The 16,648-nt window shown below is 45.9% G+C and overlaps 12 non-coding genes across 12 annotated transcripts; 6 read left to right on the top strand and 6 right to left on the bottom strand.

Annotated features, from left to right (window-relative positions):
- Positions 1 to 720: 720 nt before the first annotated feature.
- On the top strand, positions 721 to 827 carry LOC138297918 (U6 spliceosomal RNA). The gene has a single exon (XR_011204455.1). It is a non-coding gene; the product is annotated as a U6 spliceosomal RNA (small nuclear RNA).
- Positions 828 to 2,609: 1,782 nt separating this feature from the next.
- Positions 2,610 to 2,682, bottom strand: TRNAH-AUG (transfer RNA histidin (anticodon AUG)). The gene has a single exon. It is a non-coding gene; the product is annotated as a tRNA-His (tRNA).
- A 779-nt stretch (positions 2,683 to 3,461) lies between these two features.
- LOC138297713 (U6 spliceosomal RNA) lies at positions 3,462 to 3,568 on the top strand. Its single transcript, XR_011204255.1, has one exon. It is a non-coding gene; the product is annotated as a U6 spliceosomal RNA (small nuclear RNA).
- Positions 3,569 to 5,350: 1,782 nt separating this feature from the next.
- TRNAH-AUG (transfer RNA histidin (anticodon AUG)) lies at positions 5,351 to 5,423 on the bottom strand. The gene has a single exon. It is a non-coding gene; the product is annotated as a tRNA-His (tRNA).
- Positions 5,424 to 6,202: 779 nt separating this feature from the next.
- LOC138297714 (U6 spliceosomal RNA) lies at positions 6,203 to 6,309 on the top strand. The gene has a single exon (XR_011204256.1). It is a non-coding gene; the product is annotated as a U6 spliceosomal RNA (small nuclear RNA).
- A 1,782-nt stretch (positions 6,310 to 8,091) lies between these two features.
- TRNAH-AUG (transfer RNA histidin (anticodon AUG)) lies at positions 8,092 to 8,164 on the bottom strand. The gene has a single exon. It is a non-coding gene; the product is annotated as a tRNA-His (tRNA).
- Positions 8,165 to 8,943: 779 nt separating this feature from the next.
- On the top strand, positions 8,944 to 9,050 carry LOC138297715 (U6 spliceosomal RNA). The gene has a single exon (XR_011204257.1). It is a non-coding gene; the product is annotated as a U6 spliceosomal RNA (small nuclear RNA).
- A 1,782-nt stretch (positions 9,051 to 10,832) lies between these two features.
- Positions 10,833 to 10,905, bottom strand: TRNAH-AUG (transfer RNA histidin (anticodon AUG)). The gene has a single exon. It is a non-coding gene; the product is annotated as a tRNA-His (tRNA).
- Positions 10,906 to 11,684: 779 nt separating this feature from the next.
- LOC138297716 (U6 spliceosomal RNA) lies at positions 11,685 to 11,791 on the top strand. The gene has a single exon (XR_011204258.1). It is a non-coding gene; the product is annotated as a U6 spliceosomal RNA (small nuclear RNA).
- A 1,782-nt stretch (positions 11,792 to 13,573) lies between these two features.
- TRNAH-AUG (transfer RNA histidin (anticodon AUG)) lies at positions 13,574 to 13,646 on the bottom strand. Its single transcript has one exon. It is a non-coding gene; the product is annotated as a tRNA-His (tRNA).
- Positions 13,647 to 14,425: 779 nt separating this feature from the next.
- LOC138297717 (U6 spliceosomal RNA) lies at positions 14,426 to 14,532 on the top strand. Its single transcript, XR_011204259.1, has one exon. It is a non-coding gene; the product is annotated as a U6 spliceosomal RNA (small nuclear RNA).
- A 1,782-nt stretch (positions 14,533 to 16,314) lies between these two features.
- TRNAH-AUG (transfer RNA histidin (anticodon AUG)) lies at positions 16,315 to 16,387 on the bottom strand. Its single transcript has one exon. It is a non-coding gene; the product is annotated as a tRNA-His (tRNA).
- Positions 16,388 to 16,648: the final 261 nt, after the last annotated feature.

The raw sequence follows: 16,648 nt of genomic DNA on the forward strand, positions 1-16,648 counted from the left end.
GTGTGTGTGTGTCTGTGTTTTAAAACGTCATTCTATCACAATATGTAACCACATTTACAACGCACACTGAAGCTGCAAGTGAACTTACCTGCCCCCCTGAAATTACATTCTGTCAGGTTTTCGTAACTTACACCAAGGACCCTAGGAGAGAAAAGGACACAAGTGCTAGACCAAGCAGACCCAGCAGCAAAGAAACATTTTGAATAAGCATTAGTTTCTTACAGAGTCTGGTTCAACATCATCGTTTCCAGAGCTGTAAGGGGCTGAGCCTGAGGATTCCTTAGTAAGCAGGCCAGTACAACACTAAAGCGTTTATTATTCAAATACAGGTGAAAATTAAGACACCTTTTCATATGCTCTCTCTGCCCTGGAACCCACCACAACACCATCCCACTCCCACAAGCCATCACCTAGCCTACTGTGCAGCTGACTCACCTTTTCCATCAACGTTCCCCAGGAAGTGTGATGTCACAATGCTCTTTGCCTGTAGTCTGGACCATGAGCCTTTGCAACCTGGCGTAATGAAGATGCTTACAATGTGTGAAGATTTGGACCACAAATATAGGGAATAGAAGTGGATTGTTAGGCCTCATGCCTTATTGCCATGTGTCTCAGAATTGAATGCTTACTGGACCATCCAATCAGCGCTTTCAGGCCACCCTACGTCTGAAGACTGCAGATTCAGGGAGTGTATATACATTGAAGGCTCACCCATGAAGTGTGCTTGCTTCGGCGGTACATATACTAAAATTGGAACGATACAGAGAAGATTAGCATGGCCCCTGCGCAAGGATGACACGCAAATTCGTGAAGCGTTCCATATTTTTAACAGCTTTCGAGAGAGAAAGGTCCTTTGTTTGCAAGTCTTCTAGTAATAATAAAGCAACTTCCAGTGCCTTCCTTCCCATTTGTATTTTTGAATTGGCCGCCCCTCAACATTCTTAAGGTGTTAACCGCTCCTGCAGGCCAATGCCAGTGCCCAGCTGCATTTAGCAAGGAAGACTTCAGCACTTCAGTGACCTTTCTTTCTATTTTCCAGCCTCCCTGTCATTATCCTTTACCCCGTCCCCCAACTCTATACTGTTGCCAGTGACGCATTGCTTTGTGGGAAGCTGGGCAGAGCAGAGAGAAGGGCAGGGCCTATGCAAATGAGGGCCTCTGGGCCATATGGGGACCCCCTTTTCAGCAGGACTGCTAAAGTAAGCCTTGCCACCAGATTGCTTTGTGAAGCTGGAAATACCAGGCCAGGTGAGGCACTGGGTTCTATCGGTCCATTGAGGACCCATTGGGCCGGCCTCCCTCAGTTTCTGAGGTCCAAGAAATGTTCACCCTGCACCCTTTTAGAGAGGTTTTGGCCGATCGTGGCCGATCGGGGATGAGAGGGGCAGAAGGCAGAAACAGCACAATGCTCTTGAAGCTGCCCTAATCCACCTCTCTCCCCGCCTTGGGTTCCATCTGGGTGTGTCAGGTGTTGGCCCATGGATAACAAGGAACTGGCTCAGTGCATTATGATTCTCACAAAATTAAAAGGGCCATCTATCAAGTGCTAACTCAAACACACTACACACTCTGGCACACATCTGTGTTAACAACCTTTATACCTTGTTTGAAGGATCAAGGACCCCTGTTGAAATCCCAGACCCGCGCACCCCTTGAGGGTGAACGCTTGGCTGTTTCAAAATTCAGTTTTACTGGGGGGTTATGATGGACTTTTCAAGACCCACGTCTGGGCAACATTTGAAATCATTCCCCCCATTTCTCTCAGAAATGCCTATGGTTCGGGGAGTAGTTGCTCCACAATCTTTCTCTTCCACCAATCAGTAGTATTTCCTTGAGAGCTGTTTACTATATTGAATCTTTGGAGGTAAATGTTCCTTTCATCTGCAAGCAGGCTCTTTTTAAGAATGTTTGCCATCATAGGCAGTGTAACTTTTCGCCCCCTACCTAGGCATTCTAATTCTCTTCCACCAAATCAAAGACATTGCCTCATTGTGCATATAATTGTGTGCCCGCCGTCCCCTGCTTTGTTATTGAGGCTGCCATCAATCGAATGACATCTGCCTGTGCCCAAGAGTAGTATTACTGATGAGCATTAAACTGCAGCCTACTGATTAAAAAATCACAATAGATGAAAAAGTGCAAGGTCTACATAGGGTTCAAACCTGCAGTCTTCAGATCCAAAAGAAGGCATGTTATCTCTTTCACCAGGAGCCTTTTCACATGGGGCTTCTTTCTATAATTTTCAAGAGAGTTCTAAAAGGTGGGTGTCTTGAACAGTTGTTCCTAAAAATCCTGCACAACCAATTTTTTAGACCCCTGCGACCCGCATCTTGACCCTTGAAGTAAAACTATTTTCACTCCAGAAAACAAATGTTGTGAAGTTTTCCTCCCTTGTTCAAAAAGCTTAGGCTTGGGAAACATTCAAAGGTCAGGCTCATAGAATCCAGGACAATCATTAAACTTTCGACTATTCACAGTTGCTATCACAGCCTCCTTACCACGGAACGATTGTTGGATACATCCCGCACCGGAATGTTAATCCTACAAGAAGACTGAGATAATTAAGAACTCAAGTGTAATTACCTGAAAAAAGGGACCGGCAACCCTTCCGAGCCAGATAGGAGTCGAACCTACAATCTTCTGATCCATAGTCAGAAGCGTTATCCATTGCGCCACTGGCCCCATATAAGAGCACTTTCCCCCTTCTCCTTCAGAGAGTGCTAGAGAATGCGCGCCCTCGCGTGTGTGTGTGTCTGTGTTTTAAAACGTCATTCTATCACAATATGTAACCACATTTACAACGCACACTGAAGCTGCAAGTGAACTTACCTGCCCCCCTGAAATTACATTCTGTCAGGTTTTCGTAACTTACACCAAGGACCCTAGGAGAGAAAAGGACACAAGTGCTAGACCAAGCAGACCCAGCAGCAAAGAAACATTTTGAATAAGCATTAGTTTCTTACAGAGTCTGGTTCAACATCATCGTTTCCAGAGCTGTAAGGGGCTGAGCCTGAGGATTCCTTAGTAAGCAGGCCAGTACAACACTAAAGCGTTTATTATTCAAATACAGGTGAAAATTAAGACACCTTTTCATATGCTCTCTCTGCCCTGGAACCCACCACAACACCATCCCACTCCCACAAGCCATCACCTAGCCTACTGTGCAGCTGACTCACCTTTTCCATCAACGTTCCCCAGGAAGTGTGATGTCACAATGCTCTTTGCCTGTAGTCTGGACCATGAGCCTTTGCAACCTGGCGTAATGAAGATGCTTACAATGTGTGAAGATTTGGACCACAAATATAGGGAATAGAAGTGGATTGTTAGGCCTCATGCCTTATTGCCATGTGTCTCAGAATTGAATGCTTACTGGACCATCCAATCAGCGCTTTCAGGCCACCCTACGTCTGAAGACTGCAGATTCAGGGAGTGTATATACATTGAAGGCTCACCCATGAAGTGTGCTTGCTTCGGCGGCACATATACTAAAATTGGAACGATACAGAGAAGATTAGCATGGCCCCTGCGCAAGGATGACACGCAAATTCGTGAAGCGTTCCATATTTTTAACAGCTTTCGAGAGAGAAAGGTCCTTTGTTTGCAAGTCTTCTAGTAATAATAAAGCAACTTCCAGTGCCTTCCTTCCCATTTGTATTTTTGAATTGGCCGCCCCTCAACATTCTTAAGGTGTTAACCGCTCCTGCAGGCCAATGCCAGTGCCCAGCTGCATTTAGCAAGGAAGACTTCAGCACTTCAGTGACCTTTCTTTCTATTTTCCAGCCTCCCTGTCATTATCCTTTACCCCGTCCCCCAACTCTATACTGTTGCCAGTGACGCATTGCTTTGTGGGAAGCTGGGCAGAGCAGAGAGAAGGGCAGGGCCTATGCAAATGAGGGCCTCTGGGCCATATGGGGACCCCCTTTTCAGCAGGACTGCTAAAGTAAGCCTTGCCACCAGATTGCTTGGTGAAGCTGGAAATACCAGGCCAGGTGAGGCACTGGGTTCTATCGGTCCATTGAGGACCCATTGGGCCGGCCTCCCTCAGTTTCTGAGGTCCAAGAAATGTTCACCCTGCACCCTTTTAGAGAGGTTTTGGCCGATCGTGGCCGATCGGGGATGAGAGGGGCAGAAGGCAGAAACAGCACAATGCTCTTGAAGCTGCTCTAATCCACCTCTCTCCCCGCCTTGGGTTCCATCTGGGTGTGTCAGGTGTTGGCCCATGGATAACAAGGAACTGGCTCAGTGCATTATGATTCTCACAAAATTAAAAGGGCCATCTATCAAGTGCTAACTCAAACACACTACACACTCTGGCACACATCTGTGTTAACAACCTTTATACCTTGTTTGAAGGATCAAGGACCCCTGTTGAAATCCCAGACCCGCGCACCCCTTGAGGGTGAACGCTTGGCTGTTTCAAAATTCAGTTTTACTGGGGGGTTATGATGGACTTTTCAAGACCCACGTCTGGGCAACATTTGAAATCATTCCCCCCATTTCTCTCAGAAATGCCTATGGTTCGGGGAGTAGTTGCTCCACAATCTTTCTCTTCCACCAATCAGTAGTATTTCCTTGAGAGCTGTTTACTATATTGAATCTTTGGAGGTAAATGTTCCTTTCATCTGCAAGCAGGCTCTTTTTAAGAATGTTTGCCATCATAGGCAGTGTAACTTTTCGCCCCCTACCTAGGCATTCTAATTCTCTTCCACCAAATCAAAGACATTGCCTCATTGTGCATATAATTGTGTGCCCGCCGTCCCCTGCTTTGTTATTGAGGCTGCCATCAATCGAATGACATCTGCCTGTGCCCAAGAGTAGTATTACTGATGAGCATTAAACTGCAGCCTACTGATTAAAAAATCACAATAGATGAAAAAGTGCAAGGTCTACATAGGGTTCAAACCTGCAGTCTTCAGATCCAAAAGAAGGCATGTTATCTCTTTCACCAGGAGCCTTTTCACATGGGGCTTCTTTCTATAATTTTCAAGAGAGTTCTAAAAGGTGGGTGTCTTGAACAGTTGTTCCTAAAAATCCTGCACAACCAATTTTTTAGACCCCTGCGACCCGCATCTTGACCCTTGAAGTAAAACTATTTTCACTCCAGAAAACAAATGTTGTGAAGTTTTCCTCCCTTGTTCAAAAAGCTTAGGCTTGGGAAACATTCAAAGGTCAGGCTCATAGAATCCAGGACAATCATTAAACTTTCGACTATTCACAGTTGCTATCACAGCCTCCTTACCACGGAACGATTGTTGGATACATCCCGCACCGGAATGTTAATCCTACAAGAAGACTGAGATAATTAAGAACTCAAGTGTAATTACCTGAAAAAAGGGACCGGCAACCCTTCCGAGCCAGATAGGAGTCGAACCTACAATCTTCTGATCCATAGTCAGAAGCGTTATCCATTGCGCCACTGGCCCCATATAAGAGCACTTTCCCCCTTCTCCTTCAGAGAGTGCTAGAGAATGCGCGCCCTCGCGTGTGTGTGTGTCTGTGTTTTAAAACGTCATTCTATCACAATATGTAACCACATTTACAACGCACACTGAAGCTGCAAGTGAACTTACCTGCCCCCCTGAAATTACATTCTGTCAGGTTTTCGTAACTTACACCAAGGACCCTAGGAGAGAAAAGGACACAAGTGCTAGACCAAGCAGACCCAGCAGCAAAGAAACATTTTGAATAAGCATTAGTTTCTTACAGAGTCTGGTTCAACATCATCGTTTCCAGAGCTGTAAGGGGCTGAGCCTGAGGATTCCTTAGTAAGCAGGCCAGTACAACACTAAAGCGTTTATTATTCAAATACAGGTGAAAATTAAGACACCTTTTCATATGCTCTCTCTGCCCTGGAACCCACCACAACACCATCCCACTCCCACAAGCCATCACCTAGCCTACTGTGCAGCTGACTCACCTTTTCCATCAACGTTCCCCAGGAAGTGTGATGTCACAATGCTCTTTGCCTGTAGTCTGGACCATGAGCCTTTGCAACCTGGCGTAATGAAGATGCTTACAATGTGTGAAGATTTGGACCACAAATATAGGGAATAGAAGTGGATTGTTAGGCCTCATGCCTTATTGCCATGTGTCTCAGAATTGAATGCTTACTGGACCATCCAATCAGCGCTTTCAGGCCACCCTACGTCTGAAGACTGCAGATTCAGGGAGTGTATATACATTGAAGGCTCACCCATGAAGTGTGCTTGCTTCGGCGGCACATATACTAAAATTGGAACGATACAGAGAAGATTAGCATGGCCCCTGCGCAAGGATGACACGCAAATTCGTGAAGCGTTCCATATTTTTAACAGCTTTCGAGAGAGAAAGGTCCTTTGTTTGCAAGTCTTCTAGTAATAATAAAGCAACTTCCAGTGCCTTCCTTCCCATTTGTATTTTTGAATTGGCCGCCCCTCAACATTCTTAAGGTGTTAACCGCTCCTGCAGGCCAATGCCAGTGCCCAGCTGCATTTAGCAAGGAAGACTTCAGCACTTCAGTGACCTTTCTTTCTATTTTCCAGCCTCCCTGTCATTATCCTTTACCCCGTCCCCCAACTCTATACTGTTGCCAGTGACGCATTGCTTTGTGGGAAGCTGGGCAGAGCAGAGAGAAGGGCAGGGCCTATGCAAATGAGGGCCTCTGGGCCATATGGGGACCCCCTTTTCAGCAGGACTGCTAAAGTAAGCCTTGCCACCAGATTGCTTGGTGAAGCTGGAAATACCAGGCCAGGTGAGGCACTGGGTTCTATCGGTCCATTGAGGACCCATTGGGCCGGCCTCCCTCAGTTTCTGAGGTCCAAGAAATGTTCACCCTGCACCCTTTTAGAGAGGTTTTGGCCGATCGTGGCCGATCGGGGATGAGAGGGGCAGAAGGCAGAAAGAGCACAATGCTCTTGAAGCTGCTCTAATCCACCTCTCTCCCCGCCTTGGGTTCCATCTGGGTGTGTCAGGTGTTGGCCCATGGATAACAAGGAACTGGCTCAGTGCATTATGATTCTCATAAAATTAAAAGGGCCATCTATCAAGTGCTAACTCAAACACACTACACACTCTGGCACACATCTGTGTTAACAACCTTTATACCTTGTTTGAAGGATCAAGGACCCCTGTTGAAATCCCAGACCCGCGCACCCCTTGAGGGTGAACGCTTGGCTGTTTCAAAATTCAGTTTTACTGGGGGGTTATGATGGACTTTTCAAGACCCACGTCTGGGCAACATTTGAAATCATTCCCCCCATTTCTCTCAGAAATGCCTATGGTTCGGGGAGTAGTTGCTCCACAATCTTTCACTTCCACCAATCAGTAGTATTTCCTTGAGAGCTGTTTACTATATTGAATCTTTGGAGGTAAATGTTCCTTTCATCTGCAAGCAGGCTCTTTTTAAGAATGTTTGCCATCATAGGCAGTGTAACTTTTCGCCCCCTACCTAGGCATTCTAATTCTCTTCCACCAAATCAAAGACATTGCCTCATTGTGCATATAATTGTGTGCCCGCCGTCCCCTGCTTTGTTATTGAGGCTGCCATCAATCGAATGACATCTGCCTGTGCCCAAGAGTAGTATTACTGATGAGCATTAAACTGCAGCCTACTGATTAAAAAATCACAATAGATGAAAAAGTGCAAGGTCTACATAGGGTTCAAACCTGCAGTCTTCAGATCCAAAAGAAGGCATGTTATCTCTTTCACCAGGAGCCTTTTCACATGGGGCTTATTTCTATAATTTTCAAGAGAGTTCTAAAAGGTGGGTGTCTTGAACAGTTGTTCCTAAAAATCCTGCACAACCAATTTTTTAGACCCCTGCGACCCGCATCTTGACCCTTGAAGTAAAACTATTTTCACTCCAGAAAACAAATGTTGTGAAGTTTTCCTCCCTTGTTCAAAAAGCTTAGGCTTGGGAAACATTCAAAGGTCAGGCTCATAGAATCCAGGACAATCATTAAACTTTCTACTAGCCACAGTTGCTATCACAGCCTCCTTACCACAGAACGATTGTTGGATACATCCCGCACCGGAATGTTAATCCTACAAGAAGACTGAGATAATTAAGAACTCAAGTGTAATTACATGAAAAAAGGGACCGGCAACCCTTCCGAGCCAGATAGGAGTCGAACCTACAATTTTCTGATCCATAGTCAGAAGCGTTATCCATTGCGCCACTGGCCCCATATAAGAGCACTTTCCCCCTTCTCCTTCAGAGAGTGCTAGAGAATGCGCGCCCTCGCGTGTGTGTGTGTCTGTGTTTTAAAACGTCATTCTATCACAATATGTAACCACATTTACAACGCACACTGAAGCTGCAAGTGAACTTACCTGCCCCCCTGAAATTACGTTCTGTCAGGTTTTCGTAAGTTACACCAAGGACCCTAGGAGAGAAAAGGACACAAGTGCCAGACCAAGCAGACCCAGCAGCAAAGAAACATTTTGAATAAGCATTAGTTTCTTACAGAGTCTGGTTCAACATCATCGTTTCCAGAGCTGTAAGGGGCTGAGCCTGAGGATTCCTTAGTAAGCAGGCCAGTACAACACTAAAGCGTTTATTATTCAAATACAGGTGAAAATTAAGACACCTTTTCATATGCTCTCTCTGCCCTGGAACCCACCACAACACCATCCCACTCCCACAAGCCATCACCTAGCCTACTGTGCAGCTGACTCACCTTTTCCATCAACGTTCCCCAGGAAGTGTGATGTCACAATGCTCTTTGCCTGTAGTCTGGACCATGAGCCTTTGCAACCTGGCGTAATGAAGATGCTTACAATGTGTGAAGATTTGGACCACAAATATAGGGAATAGAAGTGGATTGTTAGGCCTCATGCCTTATTGCCATGTGTCTCAGAATTGAATGCTTACTGGACCATCCAATCAGCGCTTTCAGGCCACCCTACGTCTGAAGACTGCAGATTCAGGGAGTGTATATACATTGAAGGCTCACCCATGAAGTGTGCTTGCTTCGGCGGCACATATACTAAAATTGGAACGATACAGAGAAGATTAGCATGGCCCCTGCGCAAGGATGACACGCAAATTCGTGAAGCGTTCCATATTTTTAACAGCTTTCGAGAGAGAAAGGTCCTTTGTTTGCAAGTCTTCTAGTAATAATAAAGCAACTTCCAGTGCCTTCCTTCCCATTTGTATTTTTGAATTGGCCGCCCCTCAACATTCTTAAGGTGTTAACCGCTCCTGCAGGCCAATGCCAGTGCCCAGCTGCATTTAGCAAGGAAGACTTCAGCACTTCAGTGACCTTTCTTTCTATTTTCCAGCCTCCCTGTCATTATCCTTTACCCCGTCCCCCAACTCTATACTGTTGCCAGTGACGCATTGCTTTGTGGGAAGCTGGGCAGAGCAGAGAGAAGGGCAGGGCCTATGCAAATGAGGGCCTCTGGGCCATATGGGGACCCCCTTTTCAGCAGGACTGCTAAAGTAAGCCTTGCCACCAGATTGCTTTGTGAAGCTGGAAATACCAGGCCAGGTGAGGCACTGGGTTCTATCGGTCCATTGAGGACCCATTGGGCCGGCCTCCCTCAGTTTCTGAGGTCCAAGAAATGTTCACCCTGCACCCTTTTAGAGAGGTTTTGGCCGATCGTGGCCGATCGGGGATGAGAGGGGCAGAAGGCAGAAAGAGCACAATGCTCTTGAAGCTGCTCTAATCCACCTCTCTCCCCGCCTTGGGTTCCATCTGGGTGTGTCAGGTGTTGGCCCATGGATAACAAGGAACTGGCTCAGTGCATTATGATTCTCACAAAATTAAAAGGGCCATCTATCAAGTGCTAACTCAAACACACTACACACTCTGGCACACATCTGTGTTAACAACCTTTATACCTTGTTTGAAGGATCAAGGACCCCTGTTGAAATCCCAGACCCGCGCACCCCTTGAGGGTGAACGCTTGGCTGTTTCAAAATTCAGTTTTACTGGGGGGTTATGATGGACTTTTCAAGACCCACGTCTGGGCAACATTTGAAATCATTCCCCCCATTTCTCTCAGAAATGCCTATGGTTCGGGGAGTAGTTGCTCCACAATCTTTCTCTTCCACCAATCAGTAGTATTTCCTTGAGAGCTGTTTACTATATTGAATCTTTGGAGGTAAATGTTCCTTTCATCTGCAAGCAGGCTCTTTTTAAGAATGTTTGCCATCATAGGCAGTGTAACTTTTCGCCCCCTACCTAGGCATTCTAATTCTCTTCCACCAAATCAAAGACATTGCCTCATTGTGCATATAATTGTGTGCCCGCCGTCCCCTGCTTTGTTATTGAGGCTGCCATCAATCGAATGACATCTGCCTGTGCCCAAGAGTAGTATTACTGATGAGCATTAAACTGCAGCCTACTGATTAAAAAATCACAATAGATGAAAAAGTGCAAGGTCTACATAGGGTTCAAACCTGCAGTCTTCAGATCCAAAAGAAGGCATGTTATCTCTTTCACCAGGAGCCTTTTCACATGGGGCTTCTTTCTATAATTTTCAAGAGAGTTCTAAAAGGTGGGTGTCTTGAACAGTTGTTCCTAAAAATCCTGCACAACCAATTTTTTAGACCCCTGCGACCCGCATCTTGACCCTTGAAGTAAAACTATTTTCACTCCAGAAAACAAATGTTGTGAAGTTTTCCTCCCTTGTTCAAAAAGCTTAGGCTTGGGAAACATTCAAAGGTCAGGCTCATAGAATCCAGGACAATCATTAAACTTTCGACTATTCACAGTTGCTATCACAGCCTCCTTACCACGGAACGATTGTTGGATACATCCCGCACCGGAATGTTAATCCTACAAGAAGACTGAGATAATTAAGAACTCAAGTGTAATTACCTGAAAAAAGGGACCGGCAACCCTTCCGAGCCAGATAGGAGTCGAACCTACAATCTTCTGATCCATAGTCAGAAGCGTTATCCATTGCGCCACTGGCCCCATATAAGAGCACTTTCCCCCTTCTCCTTCAGAGAGTGCTAGAGAATGCGCGCCCTCGCGTGTGTGTGTGTCTGTGTTTTAAAACGTCATTCTATCACAATATGTAACCACATTTACAACGCACACTGAAGCTGCAAGTGAACTTACCTGCCCCCCTGAAATTACATTCTGTCAGGTTTTCGTAACTTACACCAAGGACCCTAGGAGAGAAAAGGACACAAGTGCTAGACCAAGCAGACCCAGCAGCAAAGAAACATTTTGAATAAGCATTAGTTTCTTACAGAGTCTGGTTCAACATCATCGTTTCCAGAGCTGTAAGGGGCTGAGCCTGAGGATTCCTTAGTAAGCAGGCCAGTACAACACTAAAGCGTTTATTATTCAAATACAGGTGAAAATTAAGACACCTTTTCATATGCTCTCTCTGCCCTGGAACCCACCACAACACCATCCCACTCCCACAAGCCATCACCTAGCCTACTGTGCAGCTGACTCACCTTTTCCATCAACGTTCCCCAGGAAGTGTGATGTCACAATGCTCTTTGCCTGTAGTCTGGACCATGAGCCTTTGCAACCTGGCGTAATGAAGATGCTTACAATGTGTGAAGATTTGGACCACAAATATAGGGAATAGAAGTGGATTGTTAGGCCTCATGCCTTATTGCCATGTGTCTCAGAATTGAATGCTTACTGGACCATCCAATCAGCGCTTTCAGGCCACCCTACGTCTGAAGACTGCAGATTCAGGGAGTGTATATACATTGAAGGCTCACCCATGAAGTGTGCTTGCTTCGGCGGCACATATACTAAAATTGGAACGATACAGAGAAGATTAGCATGGCCCCTGCGCAAGGATGACACGCAAATTCGTGAAGCGTTCCATATTTTTAACAGCTTTCGAGAGAGAAAGGTCCTTTGTTTGCAAGTCTTCTAGTAATAATAAAGCAACTTCCAGTGCCTTCCTTCCCATTTGTATTTTTGAATTGGCCGCCCCTCAACATTCTTAAGGTGTTAACCGCTCCTGCAGGCCAATGCCAGTGCCCAGCTGCATTTAGCAAGGAAGACTTCAGCACTTCAGTGACCTTTCTTTCTATTTTCCAGCCTCCCTGTCATTATCCTTTACCCCGTCCCCCAACTCTATACTGTTGCCAGTGACGCATTGCTTTGTGGGAAGCTGGGCAGAGCAGAGAGAAGGGCAGGGCCTATGCAAATGAGGGCCTCTGGGCCATATGGGGACCCCCTTTTCAGCAGGACTGCTAAAGTAAGCCTTGCCACCAGATTGCTTGGTGAAGCTGGAAATACCAGGCCAGGTGAGGCACTGGGTTCTATCGGTCCATTGAGGACCCATTGGGCCGGCCTCCCTCAGTTTCTGAGGTCCAAGAAATGTTCACCCTGCACCCTTTTAGAGAGGTTTTGGCCGATCGTGGCCGATCAGGGATGAGAGGGGCAGAAGGCAGAAAGAGCACAATGCTCTTGAAGCTGCTCTAATCCACCTCTCTCCCCGCCTTGGGTTCCATCTGGGTGTGTCAGGTGTTGGCCCATGGATAACAAGGAACTGGCTCAGTGCATTATGATTCTCATAAAATTAAAAGGGCCATCTATCAAGTGCTAACTCAAACACACTACACACTCTGGCACACATCTGTGTTAACAACCTTTATACCTTGTTTGAAGGATCAAGGACCCCTGTTGAAATCCCAGACCCGCGCACCCCTTGAGGGTGAACGCTTGGCTGTTTCAAAATTCAGTTTTACTGGGGGGTTATGATGGACTTTTCAAGACCCACGTCTGGGCAACATTTGAAATCATTCCCCCCATTTCTCTCAGAAATGCCTATGGTTCGGGGAGTAGTTGCTCCACAATCTTTCACTTCCACCAATCAGTAGTATTTCCTTGAGAGCTGTTTACTATATTGAATCTTTGGAGGTAAATGTTCCTTTCATCTGCAAGCAGGCTCTTTTTAAGAATGTTTGCCATCATAGGCAGTGTAACTTTTCGCCCCCTACCTAGGCATTCTAATTCTCTTCCACCAAATCAAAGACATTGCCTCATTGTGCATATAATTGTGTGCCCGCCGTCCCCTGCTTTGTTATTGAGGCTGCCATCAATCGAATGACATCTGCCTGTGCCCAAGAGTAGTATTACTGATGAGCATTAAACTGCAGCCTACTGATTAAAAAATCACAATAGATGAAAAAGTGCAAGGTCTACATAGGGTTCAAACCTGCAGTCTTCAGATCCAAAAGAAGGCATGTTATCTCTTTCACCAGGAGCCTTTTCACATGGGGCTTCTTTCTATAATTTTCAAGAGAGTTCTAAAAGGTGGGTGTCTTGAACAGTTGTTCCTAAAAATCCTGCACAACCAATTTTTTAGACCCCTGCGACCCGCATCTTGACCCTTGAAGTAAAACTATTTTCACTCCAGAAAACAAATGTTGTGAAGTTTTCCTCCCTTGTTCAAAAAGCTTAGGCTTGGGAAACATTCAAAGGTCAGGCTCATAGAATCCAGGACAATCATTAAACTTTCGACTATTCACAGTTGCTATCACAGCCTCCTTACCACGGAACGATTGTTGGATACATCCCGCACCGGAATGTTAATCCTACAAGAAGACTGAGATAATTAAGAACTCAAGTGTAATTACCTGAAAAAAGGGACCGGCAACCCTTCCGAGCCAGATAGGAGTCGAACCTACAATCTTCTGATCCATAGTCAGAAGCGTTATCCATTGCGCCACTGGCCCCATATAAGAGCACTTTCCCCCTTCTCCTTCAGAGAGTGCTAGAGAATGCGCGCCCTCGCGTGTGTGTGTGTCTGTGTTTTAAAACGTCATTCTATCACAATATGTAACCACATTTACAACGCACACTGAAGCTGCAAGTGAACTTACCTGCCCCCCTGAAATTACATTCTGTCAGGTTTTCGTAACTTACACCAAGGACCCTAGGAGAGAAAAGGACACAAGTGCTAGACCAAGCAGACCCAGCAGCAAAGAAACATTTTGAATAAGCATTAGTTTCTTACAGAGTCTGGTTCAACATCATCGTTTCCAGAGCTGTAAGGGGCTGAGCCTGAGGATTCCTTAGTAAGCAGGCCAGTACAACACTAAAGCGTTTATTATTCAAATACAGGTGAAAATTAAGACACCTTTTCATATGCTCTCTCTGCCCTGGAACCCACCACAACACCATCCCACTCCCACAAGCCATCACCTAGCCTACTGTGCAGCTGACTCACCTTTTCCATCAACGTTCCCCAGGAAGTGTGATGTCACAATGCTCTTTGCCTGTAGTCTGGACCATGAGCCTTTGCAACCTGGCGTAATGAAGATGCTTACAATGTGTGAAGATTTGGACCACAAATATAGGGAATAGAAGTGGATTGTTAGGCCTCATGCCTTATTGCCATGTGTCTCAGAATTGAATGCTTACTGGACCATCCAATCAGCGCTTTCAGGCCACCCTACGTCTGAAGACTGCAGATTCAGGGAGTGTATATACATTGAAGGCTCACCCATGAAGTGTGCTTGCTTCGGCGGCACATATACTAAAATTGGAACGATACAGAGAAGATTAGCATGGCCCCTGCGCAAGGATGACACGCAAATTCGTGAAGCGTTCCATATTTTTAACAGCTTTCGAGAGAGAAAGGTCCTTTGTTTGCAAGTCTTCTAGTAATAATAAAGCAACTTCCAGTGCCTTCCTTCCCATTTGTATTTTTGAATTGGCCGCCCCTCAACATTCTTAAGGTGTTAACCGCTCCTGCAGGCCAATGCCAGTGCCCAGCTGCATTTAGCAAGGAAGACTTCAGCACTTCAGTGACCTTTCTTTCTATTTTCCAGCCTCCCTGTCATTATCCTTTACCCCGTCCCCCAACTCTATACTGTTGCCAGTGACGCATTGCTTTGTGGGAAGCTGGGCAGAGCAGAGAGAAGGGCAGGGCCTATGCAAATGAGGGCCTCTGGGCCATATGGGGACCCCCTTTTCAGCAGGACTGCTAAAGTAAGCCTTGCCACCAGATTGCTTGGTGAAGCTGGAAATACCAGGCCAGGTGAGGCACTGGGTTCTATCGGTCCATTGAGGACCCATTGGGCCGGCCTCCCTCAGTTTCTGAGGTCCAAGAAATGTTCACCCTGCACCCTTTTAGAGAGGTTTTGGCCGATCGTGGCCGATCGGGGATGAGAGGGGCAGAAGGCAGAAAGAGCACAATGCTCTTGAAGCTGCTCTAATCCACCTCTCTCCCCGCCTTGGGTTCCATCTGGGTGTGTCAGGTGTTGGCCCATGGATAACAAGGAACTGGCTCAGTGCATTATGATTCTCACAAAATTAAAAGGGCCATCTATCAAGTGCTAACTCAAACACACTACACACTCTGGCACACATCTGTGTTAACAACCTTTATACCTTGTTTGAAGGATCAAGGACCCCTGTTGAAATCCCAGACCCGCGCACCCCTTGAGGGTGAACGCTTGGCTGTTTCAAAATTCAGTTTTACTGGGGGGTTATGATGGACTTTTCAAGACCCACGTCTGGGCAACATTTGAAATCATTCCCCCCATTTCTCTCAGAAATGCCTATGGTTCGGGGAGTAGTTGCTCCACAATCTTTCTCTTCCACCAATCAGTAGTATTTCCTTGAGAGCTGTTTACTATATTGAATCTTTGGAGGTAAATGTTCCTTTCATCTGCAAGCAGGCTCTTTTTAAGAATGTTTGCCATCATAGGCAGTGTAACTTTTCGCCCCCTACCTAGGCATTCTAATTCTCTTCCACCAAATCAAAGACATTGCCTCATTGTGCATATAATTGTGTGCCCGCCGTCCCCTGCTTTGTTATTGAGGCTGCCATCAATCGAATGACATCTGCCTGTGCCCAAGAGTAGTATTACTGATGAGCATTAAACTGCAGCCTACTGATTAAAAAATCACAATAGATGAAAAAGTGCAAGGTCTACATAGGGTTCAAACCTGCAGTCTTCAGATCCAAAAGAAGGCATGTTATCTCTTTCACCAGGAGCCTTTTCACATGGGGCTTCTTTCTATAATTTTCAAGAGAGTTCTAAAAGGTGGGTGTCTTGAACAGTTGTTCCTAAAAATCCTGCACAACCAATTTTTTAGACCCCTGCGACCCGCATCTTGACCCTTGAAGTAAAACTATTTTCACTCCAGAAAACAAATGTTGTGAAGTTTTCCTCCCTTGTTCAAAAAGCTTAGGCTTGGGAAACATTCAAAGGTCAGGCTCATAGAATCCAGGACAATCATTAAACTTTCGACTATTCACAGTTGCTATCACAGCCTCCTTACCACGGAACGATTGTTGGATACATCCCGCACCGGAATGTTAATCCTACAAGAAGACTGAGATAATTAAGAACTCAAGTGTAATTACCTGAAAAAAGGGACCGGCAACCCTTCCGAGCCAGATAGGAGTCGAACCTACAATCTTCTGATCCATAGTCAGAAGCGTTATCCATTGCGCCACTGGCCCCATATAAGAGCACTTTCCCCCTTCTCCTTCAGAGAGTGCTAGAGAATGCGCGCCCTCGCGTGTGTGTGTGTCTGTGTTTTAAAACGTCATTCTATCACAATATGTAACCACATTTACAACGCACACTGAAGCTGCAAGTGAACTTACCTGCCCCCCTGAAATTACATTCTGTCAGGTTTTCGTAACTTACACCAAGGACCCTAGGAGAGAAAAGGACACAAGTGCTAGACCAAGCAGACCCAGCAGCAAAGAAACATTTTG

Source organism: Pleurodeles waltl, chromosome 5 (assembly GCF_031143425.1).
Source record: "Pleurodeles waltl isolate 20211129_DDA chromosome 5, aPleWal1.hap1.20221129, whole genome shotgun sequence".
Taxonomy (NCBI): domain Eukaryota; kingdom Metazoa; phylum Chordata; class Amphibia; order Caudata; family Salamandridae; genus Pleurodeles; species Pleurodeles waltl.